Genomic DNA, 23396 nt, shown 5'->3' with positions numbered 1-23396 from the left:
GACATTATTAAAAGGTTTGCTTGCAATACTTTGCATATCTTCAGCATACAAAAGAGGTCATGCTGATTTTTCAGACTCAGCTCCATTAACCTTAGAAATGAAAAGATTAAGGATAAATTTATCACTGCTGGCATCAAGCTTTCCTCATCAGAAGTCTACACCAAAGAATCAGCAGTTCATCAGAATTTGCATTTGCTGGAAAGCTATAAGGCCACATTTCCTTGACTTTGAACTGATTGACTAATTCATCTTTTAAATTGAACAGTACCAAAATGTTTGTTTTTTAATTTCAAGTTCATATCCCTTTAAAACTCAATATTATGAGAATTTTTACTGCTCAGGAAATATTCTTGTCACAAGGACATAAGAAATAGGAACAGGGCTAGGCCATCTTTGAACTTCCTCCAACATTCAATATTATATCTGGCTTTTTATCTCAGGGTCATTTTCCTGCACAGTCTTCACATTCCAGTTAATGTCTGGAAATTTGTTGATCTCTGTTTAAAATGAACAACTGAGTCTTTAGAGCCCTTTCAGATGGAGTTCCAAAAATTCACCACTTTCTCCTTGAAGAAATTTCCCCTCATGTCAGTCCTACGAGGCCTACCCATTATTCTGAAGCTGTGACTCTTGGTTCTTAATTCCTCAGTCAGAGAAAATATCTTCCCTGTCTGTTGAACCTCCTTTCATTGTTTTGGACATTAATGAGCACAGAAGTAGTCTACTCTATCTCTCAAAGCCAAAGTAAATTTATTATCAAAGCACATACATTGCACGTGTCACGATATATACCGTGAGATTAATTTTCTTGCAGACATTTACAAGAAAATAAAGAAATACCATATGATTTATGAAAACTATACATAAATGAAGAATGACACAGTCATTGTACAAACGAAGACAAACTACGTGAATAAAAAAATAAAAGAATATGATTTGCAGAGCTAGTAAAAGTGAGTCTATAAGTTGTATAAGTCAAGTCAAGTCAAGTTAACTTTTATTGTCATTTCAACCATAACTGCTGGTACAGTGCATAGTAAAAATGAGACAACGTTTTTCAGGACCATGGTTTACATGACACAGTACAAAAAACTGGACTGAACTACTTAATTAAAAAAAAACACAGAGAAAGCTATACTAGACTACAGACCTACACTGGACTGCATAAAGTGCACAAAAACAGTGCAGGCATTACAATAAATAATAAACAGGACAATAGGGTGAGGTGTTAGTCCAGGCTTCAGGTATTGAGGAGTCTGATAGCTTGGGGGAAGAAACTGTTACATAGTCTGGTCATGAGAGCCCGAATGCTTCGGAGCCTTTTCCCAGTTAGCAGGAGGGAGAAGAGATTGTATGAGGGGTGCGTGGGGTCCTTCATAATGCTGTTTGCTTTGCAGATGCAACGTGTAATGTAACTGTCCGTGATGGCAGGAAGAGAGACCCTGATGATCTTCTCAGCTAACCTCACTATCCGCTGCAGGGTCTTGCGATCCGAGATGGTGCAATTTCCAAACTGTTCAGTGTTGGGGTGAGCGAAGTTATCCATGCTTCTTTGGGAGTCTGATGGTTGTGAAGTAATAACTGTTCCTAAACCTGGTGGTGTGGACCATAAGGCTCCTGTACCTCTTTCTGATGGGCACAGTGAAAAGAGAAAATAGTTGGATGGTTGGGATTCTCAACATTTGATGCTGCATTTTTTGTAGAAGTGTTCCTTGAAAATGTGTACAGTAGTGATCAGACTATGATGGACTGGGCTATATTCACCAATTTCTGTAGACTTTTCTGTTTTGGAGCGTTGGCATTTCCATATCAGGTCATGATGCAGCCAGTCAGGATTCTCCTCACTATGCATCTATAGAAGTTGGTCAAAGTTTTGGATGACATACTGAACCTGCATAAACTTTTAAGAAACTAAAGGTGCTACTGTTTCTTCTTTGTGATTGTGTTTACATGCTGAACCCAAGACAGATTCTCATACAGCAAGTGATCTTTGTTTCACTCCTTCTGGGGCATAATTATCTTTTTTAATGTATTGTGCGCAACACTCCACATGCTATCTCAAGAAAGCCTAGAGTTAAACAAATAATCACTGGATTAGTTACTGGAATATCTTGTCTCCTATTGCTATCAATTGTAGATGGGATTGATTATGTAATTTTTTTGAGAGCAGAATAGCTAGACTGCCCTAAGTGACGAGCAAGGAGTTTGGAATATTTTGTGCATTTTCATAAGTGTGCTCAGGCCACTTTGTTAGGTACACCCCTGTACACCTGCTCATTAATGCAAATATTTAATCAGCCAATCATGTGGCAACAACTCAATGTGTAAAAGCTTGCCGACATGGTCAAGAGGTTCAGTTGTTGTTCAGATCAATCATCAGAATAGGGAAGAGATGTGATCTGGGTGCTTGTTGGCCACCCTGTAAGGAACTGATTGCAAGAAGGGACTCCTCCCCTTTGAGGAAGGTGATCTTGTGTATATGGTGAGAAGGTCAATCATCCATAAATGGTTCAGTCTCAGTAATATTCCCATTATAAATTTACTGAATTAGAAGGAAAAAAAAGGAAGATGACAGGTGTGCAGAGGTGTCAGAACCACTTCCTGCAGTCTCAGTCAGAGTCAACGCCTACAACCACCACGGAGGAGGCCGCAGAACCTGAGATTCTTCTCACAGCCACGAGTCTCACTCGCCAAGCAGCATGATCTTGCTTGTTAGGAAAGACGTTATCCCACAAGAGTAAGAAATACTCCACAGTGGTTAAATCTTTAGACCTGAATGAGATAATTAAAATTTGCTATGCTGTGGATGTCTGTATATAGTAGTTGCATTATAGTATATACTGTGTATATAGTTGAGATGCATTCTCTGTTGAACTGACATTTTATAGCTAAGCAGGTAGGTGTGTTATGCATTTGCTATTTCAATAACTTTTGAGTAATGTGTGTGAATGTATGTATTGTGTATGTGTGTGTATTGTATATGTATATATATGTATGTGTATATATATGATTAGGCAGTTTTGTTCCTATAAATAAATCATGACAGGATTACAGGTTATACAGTATATATAAATGCATGAATTGCATACATCATCAAGCTACCACATGATATATGAAGCCTCACGTAAAGTAAACACCAAGTTAGACCTGCATTTCAGACTCCCGTGTCTTTCTTTGAACTAGTTTAATGTTTTGAAGTTACAAAACATAACTCCGATCTTCTCAGAAATCCTGGGTTAGCTGCTTAGTTATGAACTTATCAAAATAAAGGTAACAGGCTTTTTGCGATGAATACGTACACAACGCTGGAAGAACTCAGCAGGTCAGGCAGCATCCGTGAGAAAAGAGTAGCCAAAGTTTCGGGCCGAGATGCAATGAGCTGGAAATAGCACTATTGACTGAAAGAGAAGAGAGAAATATATGTATTTTATATAAATATCTATATAGTCATGCTGACGTTAATTGCAGAACACTTTAGGTTTTATAAGTGCAATCAAAAGGAATATATAAATAATATATATATATAAATATATAATGCTGCAAAATATAAACATACAACACCAAAGTAGATCTATTCTCAGTGTTTCATGAATTAAATCTTGTTTGCAACCATTTTCAAGTCAATGGTGAAATTTGCCTGATATTTTCTGTTGTAAGGTACCTAGATGCCATTCCCATGTAGAAAATGAATGTAATGACAACATTCCCCTGTGATTCCCTGCACATCCCTGAAGGATTGCACGGGAATGTGCTACTGAAGTTGTGCAACAGCTTACTGGTAATTCAAAAGAGAAATACAACTAAAAACATTATTAATAACACTTTTTCTAAAATAAATGGTCAAATATCACTGCAGACAATGGAAAAGCAAGCAGAGGCACAGCTGATTCAAAGGATGTGCCCTGCTGGTGTATCGCAAAGCTGAATAATTGGTTGCAGATGGAGTTCGTATCGCTTTTGCTGTTGGAGGAAATGATTTAGAGAGGAGCTGATGTGGAAGAGTTTAGATGCCCGTCTGCCTAACCTGGGTGCAAGTTTGGATTGCCCCGAGTAGACTTGGTGACCTCAAGACTGGCTTTGGGCTGTGTGACCCAGATGTGTCACTATACTGGGATCTGGGTCCTAAAATGAAGCTGTCATCTCTGCTAGTTTCACAGCACTTTGTCCCGCTAATATGGTGAACTGAGATTGAGGCTTCGGCCTACTCCAGCTGCTCTGGGGATCGAATCTAAGGACTCAAACTGGTTCGTGTCCTGTCAATTGCTCCCATTGTTGGGGGTGGGGGGCTGGTGTGTGTGTGTGTGTGTGTTTGTTTTACTTCTTTCTTAGTACAGTGGTTATGGTCTTTCTTTTCTTTTCTAATGGATTATATGGAGTTCTTGCTTTGTGGCTGCCTATAAGCAAACAAATCTCAATGTGTATAACTTACACATTCTTTGATAATAAACGTTTTTTGAATCTTCGTCCTAAAGGTGTCTGTCAATGTGGAATCTCAGGAACCTTGGTTTGAATCTTGCATACTTCCCTGGACGTTTACTACATTTAGGCTTATCCAGCATTGTGGAAATGTGATTGGCTGAGACAACTCAAGCTTGATTGAAGTTCCATCCACTATTTGCGTAACACATCCCCTACAATAAAGTCAAGTGAAAGCAAATTAAGAAAATTACTAGATGATGCTCCAACTGTCCCTGTGCCGAACACCATGAACTGTTGCCCAACAGAGGACAAATAGATGATGGTGCCAACCTCTATGTCTCTGGTTGGTAAGCAGATTGGACCAAGGAAGGATCATACTGCTCAGAGAATCATAAAAGTGTTGAAAGCAGTGGTCCAACTACAACAGTTTTTGTAGGCAACATATCTAAGAAAGCTTCTGATATGTTAATAAGGCAGTTACTTGTGAAATATGGCTTGGTTTTAAGCTGGAAGAGAGTTCAAGGAGCTTAAGGGAAGTTACAAGTTTTTGGAAAGAACCAGAATCTATTCTATGTACATTAAAGTTATTGCCTAAACTTCAAATGGAAGATTAAAAAGCTGCTTGTATGCGTAGATGCAAAGACCAAAGCCATACAGGATGAATAGAAGGCCAAAAAGAAAGGAGTCAATGGAGTACAAAAACAGAAGATTTGTCCGTGGATATTGTGAATGAGGAAACCAAGTGGAAATATCAAATCATAAAGGGAGCAATAAGAGAATACTCCAGTGAACTGAATGCACCATCCCATGATCAAGATGCACAAACGAAACAATCTCTTAGTGTATATTTAAGCCCATTACTGAACTGACAATGCTCATAAAATATCTTCAATTCAGCCAAGTACACCAAAATGGACTCCCCTTCCTTTTGATTGTGCTTATGAAACCTAAAGTGTTCTGCAATTAACAATAGCTTTGGTTCTAAGAGTTCCTGCATCACTTTAACAACATCAGCAAAGCTCATTTCTGATGGTTTGATTGGAGCAGTCAAACTTTGAAGCAAACTCAATGTACTTAACAAAATTGGCCCTCACTTCTCATTGGTAATTTCATTTGCTTCACAATACTAAGTATACATGAGCCGATTACCTGTTGTGTAAGCAAATCCGTCATTCTTCCTAATCCAGCCATTTCTGCTGTTATTTTTATGGTTATTGTCACCTGGTACTCGCTCCCTATGAACCCTGAATTCTTACGTTTATGGCCTTTTTAAAAAACTCGACTGTCTGCACGTGCTGGTCTGTATTTTTTATTCGCCGTGCTCTCATCCCATCCTCATTACCAATGTTATATCTTGTAACTTCAAAACACCAAACTAATCCAAAGAAAAGCATGGGAGTCCGAAATGCAGATCTAACTTTAGGCCACATGTATCACATGGTAGCATAATGACATATGCAATTCATGTATTTATACGTGTAACCTGTAATAAATTATTTAAAGGAACAAGAATGCTTAATCAATATATTACTCGAAGATTATTGTAATATCAAATACACAATCAGCATCCATGGTTATTGCCTATTAGAAGTCCTTCTCTGCTGATTTCTAAGGTGAGAATGTCTAAACTTTATTCTCTAAAATATTCTATGTGTCAACATTCACACAAGGACTCATTAGTAATGGGATCAAAAAATATGAAACAGAAGTATAATAACTCTTGTCTTGATATGAATCAAAAGTATAGCACCTTTTTAAACCTTCAGAATATCATAAATAGATTAATATTTGATGACTTGCCTTTGAAATGTAGTTTTCGTTGGGAAATGAAGCCAATTTCAATGTAACAAGCTCCTCTTGGCAGCATATAAAAAAAATCACCAGTTAATTGTGGTATTAGGCCAGGGAAGAATGTTCGCCAGAAGACAGGGCGGATTTCTTGTGTTGAGCAGCAGGAATGCATCTTTTCTTCCTAACGAACTTAGTTAAATATCTGAAATAGAATCTCCATCAATCTCTTGCTATTGCATATAAGGCAAAGACTATTAGAGACGAATACATATCCTTTTGGACAGAGGATTACAAAGATTTACCCTCTAGCCGAAGAAATTCTTAACTCCTTGTTTAATTAATTCCTTGTTCCAAGTTTAATTGCTTCAGACTCAACCTACACAATCTGATTTTCATGTCCTAAGTGATGTAAACTAATTCAATTTTTACCTGACCTTTTGTAATGTATGGAGCATGCTGGCAACCCTTTGATACCCTAAGATTCAATGGGATGGCATAAAAGATCGTGTACCATGATGCTTAGAGTTTACATGCCGTGATTGGTTTGTTAGATATCCAGGCTGCAACCCGAAAAGCTTTATTGGCAGATTTCAGATTTTCCACATTAAAGTCATTCTATCTGCTGCAGCATTGAAATGGGCTGCTCAGTTAGAATGAAATTCTGTGGTAACCAGGCCTCCTCTCATTGCATGATGACACAATCCCAACTCATTAGGGTAGTGTTGTGAAGGTCCTTGTCAGTACATTGTTCACTGAAACACATGAGAAGTTGGGCCTTGTCTATCCAAAAAGCAGTGGTCTTCTGCCAGCTTGTCTCTGTTCAATAATACCCACCTGATAATAATGGAAAACATGGACTACTCTGAAATTCTGGGAAGTTACTCCATGGCACCAGGGATGAAATTCACCATCACTTTTTCTGTGCCAAAGGTGCCTTTGGCCAACTGAGAAACATGATCTTTAAATGGGTCAGCTATGATCCTGCCCTTCAATACATTTCTGAGACTTGGATTACCTGTAATAGATACCTCAAAGATCTGAAAACATATCCTCAAAGTAGAATCAGTGAAATTATCCAAGTCCATAAAGATGGTAAAATGCTGTTCCCTCCTAGGACAGCATCTTCTACATTGAGTTCTAATTTCACTTAATCAGATCTGTTATTCAGGCCACATCATTTAGAAGCAACAAAAGACGATATTCTGAGCTCCATTATGAGAATGGATTACAAAGGGAGATACTCAAGGGTGTCCTTTAGTATTTTTTTGAGAAAATGCATCTTTCTCAATGACAGTTAGAAATTCCTGGTACAGGGCTGTTCAAAGAAGCAAAGCAGCATTCAGCACTCAGAGCTTCGTGGCCATTAACTGAGAGCATGCGGCAGCTGAATGCTTGTGGACGTAGGAGTGCATCACCTTCCCAACTGTCCATCCCATGAAACACCTCCTGCTCCAGCTATGGAAAAGTCTACGATTCTCATATTAGTTTCATTAGTCACCTCAGAAGCCACACAACTGTATTGGATGCAATTCATCCCCAATCCAGGAGGAACTCCTCAAAAGAAGATAAAAGTAGTTCATTCTTGTCATGTGGCATCATTTTCATTTAAGAAACTATGAATTAGTTACAGACTCTTCTATTCCTTTATTTTTTGTCTTATTTTCAACAGTGACTAAAGAAAAAAAATGTAACAAATGTCTTTTCAGCTTTTAGAAGATTTACACCATTTCCTATTTTTTTCTTAAATGAAGTACAATGTGAAAATAAAAATACAAGACGTATTTCATTTGAGGAAAAGAACCATTTTGACTTGCGTCTTGAAAGAGCATAGATTGGGTTTATAATATGATTTTTTTTCCCCATAGAGGAGGCATCTAAAGCCAGATTAAGCAAGCGATAAGAAATACTTGGGCAATCTGGGAAGAAGCTTTCTCAACCAGAGTGTGGTTGGATTCTGGGGCGAACTGACTGAGTGGGTGCCGGAGGCAGGTACCTTACAACCGATAAGTACTTGAATCGCCAGCGCATAGAAGGCTATGGAGCAAGTTCCAGTCATCGGGATTGGTATAGAAAGGTATTTGATGCTTGCCACGGACATGATGGGCTGTAGAACTGGTTTCTGTGCTCTATGTCTGATTATTTTGTGCCCTGCGTGGTCTTTGTTAAACTCAGTGAGAGAGGAATCTGTATTCCAATTTGTATTCAGTTGCTTGTAAACTGAGTTGCCTATTGTATTGAATTAAATGTAACTGGATGTTGGGCGTTGAGTACAGACTGTGCCTGCATGCATTTATCACCAAGGACAAATTTCTCAGCCTACATTTTTTTTTTATTTTCTGGAGAATATGTCTTTATTTGAGGAAATAATATGATTCAGCTGCCGCATGCAGTGTGTCATTGATGTAAATATGTATTTTCTTGAGGGAGAGGTACCCAGTCTCTGAAATCTTACAAAAATATATAATTCAAAAGGTCAGAGAAATTGCTAGGGTACTACAGTAATACTTCTGAGCACAATGTTCTAGCTGCAGAAATGCTGATCAAAGAAAAGTAGTTTTGTAAAAGAACGATTGTGGAGTCTATGGCAACAGATAATTCTTCTGAATCAGGTTGTAACGTATGTTGAGATGTGCCTGTTTCTGTGCTGTAGTGCTGTATGGCTCTAAGTCTCTACCACACTTATTGTTGGCTCTTTGCATTTTATTGGCAGCTGAAACTGACAAATAATGAATCTTTATTTTGTAATGAAAATTAAATTATTTTAATTTCAATGTGGAAGAATATTAACAAAAGGAAGCAGGAGTCAACTGTTTGGCCTTCTACTCCATTCATCGAGATCTTGGCTGATCTTCTACCTCAACACCTTTTTCAATGGCACAATTTAAGAAATAATTATCAATGGCACAAGCTAATAAATACATGCTGAATTGCTTCCTATCATAATGGTTACTATTCCGGCACCAGGTAATTATTATAAAGCTCTGCCAGTGGTAGATTTGACAGGAAGGGTAATAACTTAGAAAAGGATTGTACTTCACCAGCATTGCAGATAACTAACAGACTAGTCCCCAGCAGCATGAATTCTAGGCAAAGTGACCTGAACTTTTAATACTTCCCCAGGATAATTAATAATGCCTAATATGGTATCTTCATCCTGAGGAAACTTCAGAGCTGATCCATTTACGAATACTCATCCCTGGAAATCATAATCAGAAATAATGTGTTATGTAACCCAGATTAAGCAGACACCAATAATGCCCCTGTGTCCACTCTTAATTGGATGATTTTTGCAATGTCAGAGGTGTCAGGATCATGTTGTTAAACTTTGGTCACTATAAATTTAAATAAATTGCTGAGCTCCTTCCCTCTGCAGAAGCACGTCATATTGCTCCTTTTGTTTCATTAACCTTTTCGGATCTCTTGATCTGGAGGTCTACCATCTTTTTGATTAAAACGTTCTCCTTGACTTCCCTCTTTACTTCTGTTTAATTTAGACTTGGGTCTCTTGATATTTGAATGTTTCACCGTGCTGAATATATTACAGAGACCAGCTTTGTCAATATACGTCATAATTCAAAAAAAAACTTCAATTTGATTACTTCTGAAAGAACAGAAACAGGCAGTTCTTAACCTTTTGTTTTAATTTAAATTTCTTGTAGCCAGAGTCATCTTTGTTGCTTATGTCTGTACTTGCTTCAGGGCAATAATGCCCTTTCTCGTTTAGATGAGTAGATTCATGTGGAGAACCTTATGTAAGTGTACGACTTCTTCTGATTTGTATTGAAGCCATCTTATAACAATATACACCCTATCCCTTTTAATTTTATCTAAAGGCCAAGCCTTTAGCTAACCTGGGCCCATTAAGATATCCATAATAATACCTCAGTTTTTAAGACATTAAAATAATATGATTGTTCATTCAATATATAATAAGATTTACAGGAATGCAGACACAATAAGCTACAGTGAAATTGACAGTTCAATAGCATGGGTGGATGAAATATAACATTAGAAGAATGATACTAGGAAAAAATCAGAGAAATGAAAGAGTTGTTAGAATGAGAAGGAATAATAGAACATATAATATAGAACACCACAGCATGGTACAGGCCCTTTGACCCATGATGTCATCTTGACCTTTTAACCTACTGTAAAATCAGTCTCAACCCTCCCTTCCACTCCCATATTTTATCTTCCATATACCTATAGATAATGAATGAAAATAATGTTTTGCCCTAGTTGTGTGGAAATTGTTAATGCAGTAATATGCAAGTGTATTTTAAATGCCTGTGGTAACAAATAATTGATTGGTTTTAAACTCTTCTCTCGTTTGACATGTTTGGGATTTATATTTCCAATTTTTTTCCCCATGGAATTAAGAAGGAGATGAGAGCAGAAAATCAACTGCTATCTCACTTAAAAAAAAATCTAGCATTATCTCAGCATTAACTTTATAAAATAACACTCTCATTCTGTCCTCCTCAGGGCTGTAGATTTAATCTTGACAATGAAGCTGAGGCTTCCCTTTGACAAAGTTGATTGTTTAAATGTTCATCTTGGTTTCTGTCATTTCTTAACAGAGCATAAGACCATAAGATAGAGGAGCAGATTTAGGCCATTTGGCCCATCAAATCTGCTCCACCATTTCCTCATGGCTGATCCATTTTCCCCTTAGCCCCATTCTCCTGTCTTCCTCATCTCCCGCCGCATTCTTTCATGCCCAAACCAATCAAGAATCTATCAACCTCTGCCTTTAATATTCATAAAGATTTGGCATCCTCAGCTGCCTATGGCAACGATTTCCACAGATTCACCACTCTCTAGCCAAATAAATTCCTCCTCATCTCCATTACAAAAGGACACCCCTCTATTCTGAGGCTGTGTCCACTCATCTCAGACTCTCCCACCATAGGAAATATTCTCTCCACATCCACTCTATCAATGCCTTTCCCCATTTGATAGTTTTCAATTAGGGCACCACTCATTCTTCTGAAATCCAGTGAATACCGTCCAAAGCCATCAAATGCTCTTCATTAGAAAAACTGTTCAGTCCTGGAATCATTTTCGTGAGCACGCTTTGAACCCTCTCCTTTTTCAGTGCATCCTTTTTAAGATAAGGGGCCCAAAATTGCTCACAATACTCTAAGTGAGGCCTTACCAGTGATTTATAAAGTCTCGACATTCCATCCTTACTTTTATATTCTAGTCCTCTTGAAATGAATTTGCAATTGCATTTGCTTTCCTCACCACAGACTCAACCTGCAAATTATTCTTTAGAGAATTCTGCACAAGGACTCCCAAGTCTCTTTGCACCTCAGATTTTTGTGTTTTCTCTCCATTTAGAAAATAGTTACTCATTTTATTTCTTCTACCAAAGTGCATGACCATACACTTCCCGATTCTGTATTCCATCTGGCACTTTTTGCCCATTCTCCTAATCTGTCTAAGTCCATCTGTTCCTCTCTACTTCCTCAAAACTACCTGCCCCTCTACCTATCTTCATATCATTGACAAACTTTGCAACTAAGCCATCAATTCCCTTATCAAGTCAAGTTATAACGTAAAAAGAATCGGTCCCAACGGAGACCCCTGTGGAACACCACTAGTCATCGGCAGCCAATCAGAAAAAGATTCCTCTATTCCCACTGCCTCCTGCTAATCAGCTACTGCTTCATCCATGCTAGAATCTTTCCTGTAATACCATGGGCTTGTTAAGCAGCCTCATGTGTGACACCTTGTCAAAGGCCTTCTAAAAAACCAAATACACATCAACCGATTCTCCCTATTCTATCCTGCTTGTTATTTCTTCAAAGAAGTCCAACAGATTTGTCAGGCAACAATTTTCCTTGAGGAAACCATACTGACTACAGCCTATTTTATCATGTGCCTCCAGCTACCCCAAAACCACATCCTTAACATTTGACTTCAACATCTTCCCAATCACCGAGGTCAGAGTAACTGGCATATAATTTCCTTTCTTCTGCCTTCTTGAAGAGTGGAGTGACATTTGCAATTTTTCAGTCTTCCAGAACCATTCCATAATCTAATGATCTTGAAAGATCATTACTAATGCCTCCAAAATCTCTTCAGCCACTTCTTTCAGAACCCCGGGGGTGTATACCATATGTCCCTGGTGACTTACCTACCTTCAGACCTTTTATTTTCCCAACAACCTTCTCTCTAGCAGTGGAAACTTCACTTACTTCATGACCGCTGACACTTGGAACATCCACCATACTGCTAGAGTCTTACATAGTGAAAACTAATGCAAAATGCTTATTCAGTTTGTCTGCCATTTCCTTGTCCCCCATTACTACCTCTCTAGTGTCATTTTCCAGTGGTCCAATGTCCACTCTCACCTCCCTTTTACACTTTATGTATCTGAAGAAAATTTTTGTATCCCCTTTAAAAGCAAAAATTACTCAAAACAAAACTTGTTTTGTTTAGGTGACATGTATGTTGGCAGTACTTCCAAAAAAGATATCGCCTTGAAGTAAAGAAATATACAAAGAATGATATAATTCTGGATGGCTTTAGTTCAGGTCTAAATGAAAACAAGTGTGGAGACGATTTTGTGCTTTGTTCACAGGTGGTTATGAAGACAATTTCATAGCTGGAAAGTGTGACAGTTGATGCCAAGGTTCTGATTAGAGGTGTCAAATTTGTTATTGAGCACTCTCTGATGAAAATCAAATTTCAATCAAGGTCTTCATCAGAACTAGAAGAAAATGCTTGTGGTAATTTCACATAAGGAAGCTGTGCTGGGGAGCCACCTCTGTCTGTTGATTTCCACGCAACCAGCATGTAACTTCTACGTTTAATATGGGCTTGTAAGCTTTGTGTAATCAGTGAGACCCCAAGACCTCAGGGACCATGTGGAAAGCATGACAAGAGCATGGTATCGGTGGAAAAACTGATGCATTGACTCATCAACAAGTTGGTCTTTGGTCACTTTCTTCACAATGATGATAGAAGGACCATAAAAATTGTGCTTTTTTTTTGCGAAGTAGTGAGGAAGTGATCTATGTTAAAGAAAGTGTCTATATTTAAACATCCATACTGTATATGCTAAATTAGGCTAATTTCTTATAATTGTCATTTCTCTTGCCCTCTCCCTTCCGGCTGTCCTTTGTTGTACGTGAACTAAAAATATCTTCAAGCCCCAGTGGACTAATTAAAGAAGATTTCAGATTTCCATCCGAACCAAATTTTCTGATTTTTTTTCTCTCTCTGAGATAATTTTCAGAAAACCAGAAATAGAAGATGGATGTGGTCTGGGAAAACCATACTCTCATACTCAATCAACATTTCTCCGAACAAATCCTCATGATCACTTACTAATTTGCCTGTGAATAGGGAATTTGTGTTCCTGAATATAACATGCACACACTTGTGCAACTACCCAAATCAATGCTTGTGTTTTTTTTTACACTTTTTAGGAATCACATTGAATTTTAAAAACACATTACTTTTGCTTTATCTATGTGATGTAGCGGTCTATTAATTGATCCTTCAGTGTTTTTAAAAGAAAGCTTGATGGCTTTATCTGAATGCCTCAAATTCCCATATTACTGCTGTCTTTTGACCCAATTATGAGAATAGTAATAGTTGAGAAAAAGGAAATTTTGCTAACCACTATAATTTAATATTGCCTAAATTCTATGCTTAATTAACTTTCCCAACAACAGTTAATAGCAAAGAGTGCATACTAAGTAGTGAAAACTGAAAATGCTGGAAATGCATCTGACTTTCCCCAGCTTAAATCTTTAATACTCTTTTTCAGTATCTCCACTCTTTAGGCATTTGAAGTCATTAATGTTGACGGGGTTTTGGGAGAGTATGGAAAGAATTCAAGTGTGAGTGTCTTAGATAATGCAGTCAGTTCCAAGCATTACTGATAGCTATTAAACATGTGCCTACAACTTGGAGAGATATTGTGAATAAAATCTTTCATCAAAATGTTCCCTTATTACACAAAGTATGTTTACACATAATCACAAATGTAAAATAAAGGTAAGGAAATATTGCAATGTGTTTTACATTTCCTGGTATAAAAATCTGCACCTTAACACTTGGCAGAACATCTTGCATTTTGGAGGAAGCATAATGAGTTATCTATTAGTCATGATAACTTACTGTCCTTCATGACCAACTAAGAACTTTTACTCCAAGTTTTCATTCTGCTTCTGGACAATTTTGTATAATAGTAACAATAATGTCATGCAAAGTTAATATATTTTATTTCACAGTAGATGGTATACCATCAGGAAGGAAGACCAGGAGCCCAAGGACCCACATCCAGCATTTTTGGACCAACTTCTTTCCCACTGCCATCACATTTCTGATTGAAAAATGAACACTGCCTCACTTTTTCTCTTTTGCACTTTTGTCAACGTTCCGTAGTTGTGTGTCATCGATGGTGATGCATGGCTGTGGCGGGGCGCTGTTAGGTGCAGGCTGCACCTCTGTTTTACCGAGGCTGATTGTCAAGCTGAACAATTTAGATGTGGCAGAGAATCTGCTGACTATTGTTTGTAGGTGGTCCTCTTGGTGCGCCATGAGTGCGCAGTCATCTGCAAAGAGCACTTCTATGAACAGCTTTCGGAAGGTCTTTGTGTGTGCTGCAAGGCGATGTAGGTCAAAGAGTGACCTGTGCAGGTGGTATTTAATATAAATGCCCAGGTTTAGGTCTTCGACGGCATGCATTAGTACTTGAGTGAAGAAAAGGTTGAAAAGTACTGATGCAAGCACACAGCCCTGTTTAATGCCGTTGGAGATGTCAAATTTCTCGCTAGGTTCGTCAGCTGAGAGAATCTCTCCAGTCATGTTGTCATGGAAGAGGCGTATGAGGTTGATGAACTTTGGAGGGCAGCCAAGTTTCCCGAGGATGATCCACAAGGCTTCTCTGTTGACAGTATCAAACGCTTTAGTCAGATCAATGAAGACAAAGTACAAGTTCATGTTCTGCTCCAGGCATTTCTCCTGCATTTGTCTAACAGTGAAGATCATATCCACAGTACTGCGTTTAGGCTGAAAGCCGCATTGCGATTCTGGGAGGTTTCCTTCGGATACTGTTGAAATAAGTGTATTGAGGATGATGCGAGCCAGGATTTTGCCGGTGATGGAAAGTAGGGAGATGCCCCGGTAGTTCCCACAGTCTGTGTGCGGGCCTTTGTTTTTGTATAGGGCGACTATTGCAGCATCCCGAAGGTCGGGTGGCATTACGTCCTCTTCCCAGATACTGACCAGGACGTCCTGGAATGCTTCGAGTGACTCCTGGTTGAGGGCTTTGAACAGTTCTGTGGGAATGCTATCCTTGCCTGGTGCTTTGCCACAGCTCATCTGTTTGATGGCTGTGCTGACCTCGGTCAGGGAGGGGGTGTTGTTGAGGTGCTCATGAACTGGGCTCTGGGGAATCTGGTCTAGTACTGACTGGTCGACAGTGGAGGGGCAGTTCAGGAGCTGACTGAAGTGTTCCTTCCATCTGGTGTTGATGTCCTTTTTGTCCTTGATAAGCGAGGATCCATCTGCAGAAGCAGAGGAGCTATGCTTGACTTTGAGGGACCAAAGACAGACTTGATGGCATTGAAGAACTGCTTGGTGTTGTTTGTGTCAGCATAGTGCTGAACCTCATCCGCCTTCTTATTCCACCATGTGTCACGCATTATACGGATTTCCCTTTGAGCGAGTGCCTGATAGGACTTGAATCTGTCCTTTTTGCAGGTGGAGTTTGGGTCATCGTGCCATTCTTTGAATGCCTTGTTCTTCTTGGTGAGGAGGTCATCGATGATGGTGCTATTCTCATTGAACCAGTCTTGGTGGGTGCACTTGCTGCGGCCTAGGGTTGATTTTGCCGTTTCAGTTATAGTATTTTTGAAGTGGCTCCATTTCTGGATTGGGTTACCCGTGAGTGGCTGGTTTGTTGATAGTTTCTGTTTAAGAGTATTTTGAAATTTGCGTAGACACGGAGGGTGCTGAAGTTTGGAGGTGTTAAAGGATGGCCGTACTGCCTTTGGACACTTTTTGTGAGATTGAACGGTGTGTAGCTTGAGGGCGGTGCAGAGGAGTCTGTGGTCCGTCCAACACTCTGCTCCTCGCATGGCTTGTGTGATGACTATGTCTCGGATGTCACGTTGACGGACAATGACATAATCGATCAGATGCCATTGTTTGGATCTAGGGTGCATCCATGTTGTCTTGAATTTGTTGGCCATTCTGAACACTGTGTTCGTGATAGTGAGGTCATACTCTTCACATTTGCTGAGAAGCAGGAGGCCATTGCTGTTCATCTTCCTGACTCCGTGTCTGCCGAGCACTCCACTCCACTGATCATGGTCTTGGCCAACTCGGGCATTAACATCTCCCAGCAAGATCAGCTTATCACAGGCCGGCACTGAGCGCAGGATGGAGTCAAGGTCGGCGTAAAACTGCTCTATGGTTTCAGTAGGGCTGGTCAGGGTGGGGGCAAAGGCATTAATAATAGCTGCATGTCCATTTTGGCTGAGGGGCAGACATAGCTTTCGCTGATGCCAACAGGCAGGTCGGGGAGCTGTTTCATCAGGGTACCCCTTATGGCGAAGCCCACTCCATGGATCCTGTCTTCATTCTGCGCCCATCCTCTCCAGAAGAAGTCATAGCCGTTGGCAAGCTCAGAGATGGATCCCTCATCTGCAACCCTGGTTGTGCTCAGCGCTGCGATGTCAATGTTGTGGTGAGCAAGTTCTTTACCAATGAGAGCTGTTCTCCTTTCAGGTCATGCAGTGTTTTCCTTATCCATTAAGGTGTGAATGTTCCATGCTCCTAGATGGAGAATCTTTTTCTTTTGATTTTGATTTCGACTGCAATGATTGGGTGATCCATCAGTCGCGGTTAACTGGCCGGATGATCTATGGCAGGCGATGTTTAGGCCACCTTTTCTAGGCCCCTCCCTGATTACAGGGTTGGCAACGCTGTCCTAAAAAGGGCTGCCCAGTCACCCTGGATGCTGCTGGACTCCCCTACTGCCCTGGGTTCAGAGGAGAATGACCATCTGTCCAAGGGCTGCCTACGTGCGGGTTTGCAACTACAACTCAGTGGTCACCTCCACCTGTTGGTTCACTGCTCTCCCATCGCCGTAGGACTTTTGAAGAGAGAAAGAAGACAAAGATGCACAACACAAGGACCTGTGCGTGAAAGATATTATAGTGAAAAAGCTTTAGCACAGAGACAGTCCCACTCTCTCGGCCTCGGAGGTCAGGATCCACTGGCATGAAGATTGTTACACATGGTGGCCTCTTCGGCTGCAGGAGTTGCCGGACAATAGATTGATGAAGTCCTCCCTATTGACCGCCTACGGGACTCCGGCTCCGGATTTCTTCTCAGGGTTTACTCCCATAGCCGTTCCCATGATTGGGTGTGGCAGCAAGGCAGCGGAGGTTTTAAAATCAGAGTTTTCCTTCTCCTAGGTGGGCAGTCGAGCAGGACTAATGAGCCCCACCTGCCCGAAGCATCTGGTTTTGAGGCGCCAGAGACCCGCCTTTGCCCCTTCTCCCGTTGGTAGGAACAGTTCCGCCACGTGAAGGCCGGGAGCTGGACTTGGTTGACAGAGGCTATTTAAGACGCAAGCCATGTGGAAGCATTTTATAGGTAGTGAGGGCTTATCCTCATTACCACCTCCGGCTATGTCAACCTTGGAAGGAACCAAGCAATACATAAGAATCATATCACGTGGTACACACTTCTTTGAAGTGGTTGTAGTGCGATGACTCAAATCTAGTATGATATTCTCCTAAGGGTTTGTCTATTGGTGGGACCTTATGTGTATGTAGAGGCAGATCTGGGATACTTAATCCGGGCTGTTAGGGTGCATTCCCTTAATGGAGAATGCCTGTGGGTGATTTTGTTTAATGTGGGCATCTACCAGATAGTCCTTGGTAGATCAGAGTCAGGGTCCAGTGGTATGGAATGCAAGTTGACTGAGGACCCTTCACTGCTGTTGTATCATCGTCCACTGCCAGCTCCATCGTTGTAGTCTTGGTTGGATAGCTCTTTGCAATTACATTTAAAGGTGGTTGTAAAGGTTTGGAGGATAATGCAAAATGCCTGCCTCATTAATCACCTCTGTCAGGAGTTATGACCTCAGTATTGGGAGGGGTGGTTCTTGTGTGACACAGAAACACAGGTCCAGTTTTGACTCTGCAGATTTCTTTTTGGCAGGAGGTCCAGCTGGAAGCCTCAGTTGATTATTAGGCTTGGCTTCCAGTAGGAGGTGGAGCACCCTTGATCAGACCACTACTATGGGTAAAGGACCTCTAACATTTAAAGGAACCACAGTTGAGGAAGAGTTGGGGTGAAAAAGAGTGTGATAACATTGGGAAGAGCATCAAGTGAGGAATGTTCCTATGTTGATCTATTTTCTAATCAGGGGAAGTCTTTGGGTTTGGGGTTGGAAGGGGAGGCAAGATTGTGGGGTTGATGTGAGATAAGTGACAGTGTAATATATCCCTGAAATTGGATACATTTGTGTCTTGGATGAAGGTAAACTTGCTTCTACTGATACACAAGCAGTTCTTTAATGAGAATTACTTCTGCCTCAAGTAGTTCTCGGCTTTGTTGAACTGAAGGCGTGGAAAATATGGCTGTAGGAACTCAATGGGCGAAGCAGTCTCTCTGGTAGCCTTTTGATCAGATCTGTAGGGAAAATTGCATTAAATGCTAAGCTGTAGTCAATAAACAGTAGGCTGACAAAGGTCAAAACTCTGCCTCAGAACACGTCATGGAGAAGAGGAAATTCTCTTTGTCCTATGGATGCTGCCTTACCTACTGAGTTCCTCCAGCTGATTGTTTGTTGCTCCAGTTTCCAGCATCTGCCGTCACACATGTCTCCATAATTAATTGTGAGGCAGTTTTTCTCAATATTTCAGTAGCCAATTTGCCAATTGGAAGCAAGTTTCTTTCACTTATTTGTTTCTCTGGATATGGGCACTGTTCATTTCCCTTCACTCATTGTCCTTGTGGTGCTGGCCATCCCCAGCCTTGGAATGTAACACTCTTTCTGTTGAAGGTAATCACACATTCCTGCTGGGGGTGGCGGGGATAGTTTTGGGATTTTAATTCAGTGATGATGAAGGAACAGTGATATACAGTGCATTGACTCCATGAGATCGTAAATCATAGGAGCAGAATTAGCCTGTTCAGCTCATTGGGTCTGCTCCGACATTCAAACATTTATTTTCCTTCTCAACCCCATTCCCCTGTCTTATCCCATAACCTTTAACTCCTTTACTAGTCAAGAACTTATCAAGCTGTTATCAGGGACTATGATGTACTGACGCAGAAAGCAAGATGCGGCTTCTCAAGTTGGGTTTCACTCGAACAATACAATGAAGAGAGAACTGAATGAAGAAGAAGTCAAGACCAATGACCCTGATCAATACTCCAGGAGTTCATCTGCATAACAAACTGTTAATTTGAGGCACATTACATCTGTTCCCATCCTGCTCTCAGCAAATACCTGACCTGTTGAGTACACTTGTGCATTTATATTCCAGCTCGCTGATCCTTATTTGTTCACTAAGGGATTATTGAATACTGGCTTGGAGGCATCAGTTACTTTATCCAGAGGGCTTTGTTGGTAGCAATTGTCTCGGCACTTGGTTGTGTCCTTAGCTGTGACTAGACATTCAACACTTATATATTTGGCAAGTTCTTGAGGCTGTGTTATGTTTGTTTTCTACAGGTTTCTGCATTCCAGTGCCAGGAGTGTAAGGATCTAACTCGTTTCAATTTATCTTATTATACAGCTCTGTGACAGACAGATAGAAACTTCATGAGAGTGGCTTCCTTCTTCTCCTTCAGGCAGAAGTTCTCTGTTCTGCTCCGACTTCACCCTGATTTGGCAACTCTCAAAATAACCTATGAAATGGGGCATTGCTGCTCAGAATTTCTTTCCCATCACCCGAGTTTCCAACAATTCTTCATCAATGCCACCCTGGCAGTTAGATAAATTGAGAAATTCTAGCAGTCCTGGGAATTGCCATTTACCTTTATCTTACTTTGTTATTCTTCATGCAAAGTAGATAATGGACTTCAAAAAAAGGAGAAATCTCATGCATGGAATTATTTGCTGAACACAATATGCTTCCGGCCCAAGGGAGGAGAAATGAAATTGTCTTTTAGTTCAGAAAGACTCTTTTTCTTCACGTAACAGCTTTTGTCAGTCAAGTGCAAATCTGAAGTATAGTTTTAAAAATGAGCAAAAGGTGAACTGAAAGGAAAGATAAAATTAATCCAAATTCTTAAGACTTATTTGTTCTGATGTCGTTTAGTGCATTAATTTCTGTTAAATCATCAATATCCTCTTGTTAACGGATTGCAAGTTTGTTTTTTGAAGAACTAATCCTTGTACAATACCTGAAGGTCAACCTCTGTGGAATGTCTTGCCTCTGACAGATTGTATATATGAAGATAAATTAATAGACGTCCTAACCTCCTCTCTGGAACCAGACAACACAAGTCCCAGCAACTCATTCCACTGCACAGCCACAAATTAAGTTACGGTGATTCAATTTGCAAGTGGGATCCTTTATACTCCCATACATCAGGGAAGATGGATTTTATTACATAGCTACAAAATTGCTGCCTGCTATAGTCACTCATGCAGAGGAAGCCATCATCAGTGTATTTTGACATTTAATCAATACTCACCAAGAGTCTGTGAAGAAGTATTAGACTCAAAGTGTTGGTGTAACCACAAGTGTTGTACTGACTGAATGACATTCAGATCTTGATTTTCACATCTACTTATTTTCATTGGTTCTTCTGTCATAACTTTAAAAATGCATTTATTTGTCCCCTCAAAATTCTATCACATGGTGCAACATTTTGATACGGTAAATAGATAAATTGGTTTATTATTGTCACAGTTACCAAGGTACAGTGATAAAAGAATGTCTTTGTACCATCCAGATTGTGCATTGAGGTAGTTCAGGGTAAAACAAAAACAGAATGCAGAATAAAGTGTTTCAGTACAGAGAAAGTGCAGTGCAGATAAGACAGTAAGGTTGTAACAAACTGGAAAGAGAGGTCAGGAGTCTGTCTTAACGTGACAGGAAACAATTAAATAGTCTTATCATAGCAGGGTAGAAGCAGTGCTTGAGAGCTGTGATACATATTTCAGGTTTTTGTGTTTTCTGTCTGATTGAGAGTGGTGGGGGAGGAGAAGTGGAAATGTCTGGGCTGAGTAATGTCTTTGATTAAGCTGGCTTCTTTATTAAGATAGTGAAAAGTGCAGAAAGAATCTAGAGGTAAGGCTGGTTTCCATGCTGTGCTGAGCTGTGTGCTCAACTCTGCAGTTCCTTGGGTCATGGGAAGAAGAGTTACCATATAAAGCCATGATACATCAGGATAAGAGGTTTTCTGTGGTGCATCAAATAAAAAAAAACAACCTTTAACCTCTTGCTTCTGCAGCCTGAAGTATCCACCTGCTTCAGACAGGCTTCAATTATACCAGTGCCTAAGAAGAATGTGGTAACCTGCCTCAATGACTATCATCCAGTATCAATGAGATCCACTTTGATGAAGTTCTTTAAGGGGTTGGTGAAGTAGCATATCAACTCCTGCTAGGAAGTGACTTAGCTCCACTCTAATTTGCCTACCAGCACAACAGGTCCACAGCAGATGCCATTTTATTCACTTTTCACTCAACCCCAGAATATCTGTAGGTCAAAGATGCATATATCAGGATGCTTTTTATTGACTACAGCTTAGCATTCAATACTGTCACCCCCTCAAGACTGATCAGTAAGCTTCAAGACTTTGGCCTCAAAACCTTCTTGTGTAATTGGATCCTTGATTTCCTCACTTGCAGATCCCGGTCAGTTTGGATAGGCAACAACACCTCCTCTACCATCTCCATCAGCACAGGACAACACAAGGCTATGTGGACCCCTATTCTATTCACTTTGAAATTACTACTGTGAGGCTAAGTACAGCTCCTGTGCCATATTTAAGTTTCCCGATGACAACACTGCCATTGGCCAAATCAAAGCTGATGATGAATCAGCATATAGGAGGAAGATTGAAAATATGGCTGAGTGGTGCCACAACAACAACCTCTCACTCAACGTCAGCAAGACCAAGGAGCTGATTATTGACTTCACGAGGAGGAAAGCAGAGGTCCATGAGCCAGGTTTCATGGGGTATTAGAGGTGGAGAGTCAGCACCTTTAAATTCCTCAGTGTTATCATTTCAGAAGATCTGTCCTATGCCCAGTACAATTACAAAGGCAGCATGGCAGCACCTCTAATTCCTTAGAAGTCTGCATGACATCTAAAACTTTGACAAACTTCTATACATGTCAGATGGAGAGTAAATTGACTGGTTGCATCACCAGATTTTGGAAAATCTGACAAGAAGCAATGGATATGGCTCAGCCCATCACAGGTAAATTTCTTCACACCACTGAGTGCATCTACACAGGGCATTGTCACATGAAAGCAGCATCCATCGTCAGGGACCCCATTGCTCTCTTCTCACTGCTGCCATCAGAAAAACTGGTAGAAAAGCCTCAGGATCCACACCACCAGGTTCAGGAACAGTTATCCCCCCTCAACCAATTTATCCCCTTGTACCAGTGGGGATAACTTCACTCAACTTCATCACTGAACTGACCCCACAACCTAAGGACTCACTTTCAAGGACTTTTCATCTCATGTTCTCAATATTTATTGCTTATTTATCTATTATTATTATTTATTTTCTTTTTCTTTGTATTTGTAGTTAGTTGTGTTTTGCACATTAATTATTTGTCTGTCTTGTTGGGTGTGGTCTTTCATTCATTCTATTATGCTTCTTGGATTTGCTGATTATGGCCACAGAAAACAAATCTCAGGGTTGTGTGTGGTGACAGACATGTATTTTGACAATAAAATTACTTTCAACTTTGAGGACATTTTTCTTTTTTGATTCTTTCCTTGTACATAAATAAGAATCAGCCTCTTTATTTAGACTGGAATGGTAATAAAATATGAAGGAGTATTTTGATCTCAAATGTTCAACTGAAGTGACCACAATTGTACATGTTAATCTATCAATCTCCTTGAGATTTGCCTACTGCAAAATAGATTTGACTTCTACAAAACATTGAATTGAATTGACTTTATTTCTTATATCCTTCACATACATGAGGAGTAAAAATTCGTCCGCAC

Source organism: Hemitrygon akajei, chromosome 27, assembly GCF_048418815.1.
Source record: "Hemitrygon akajei chromosome 27, sHemAka1.3, whole genome shotgun sequence".
NCBI lineage: Eukaryota > Metazoa > Chordata > Chondrichthyes > Myliobatiformes > Dasyatidae > Hemitrygon > Hemitrygon akajei.
The sequence above is the reverse complement of the archived record's forward strand: the minus strand, read 5'-3'. Positions refer to the sequence as shown.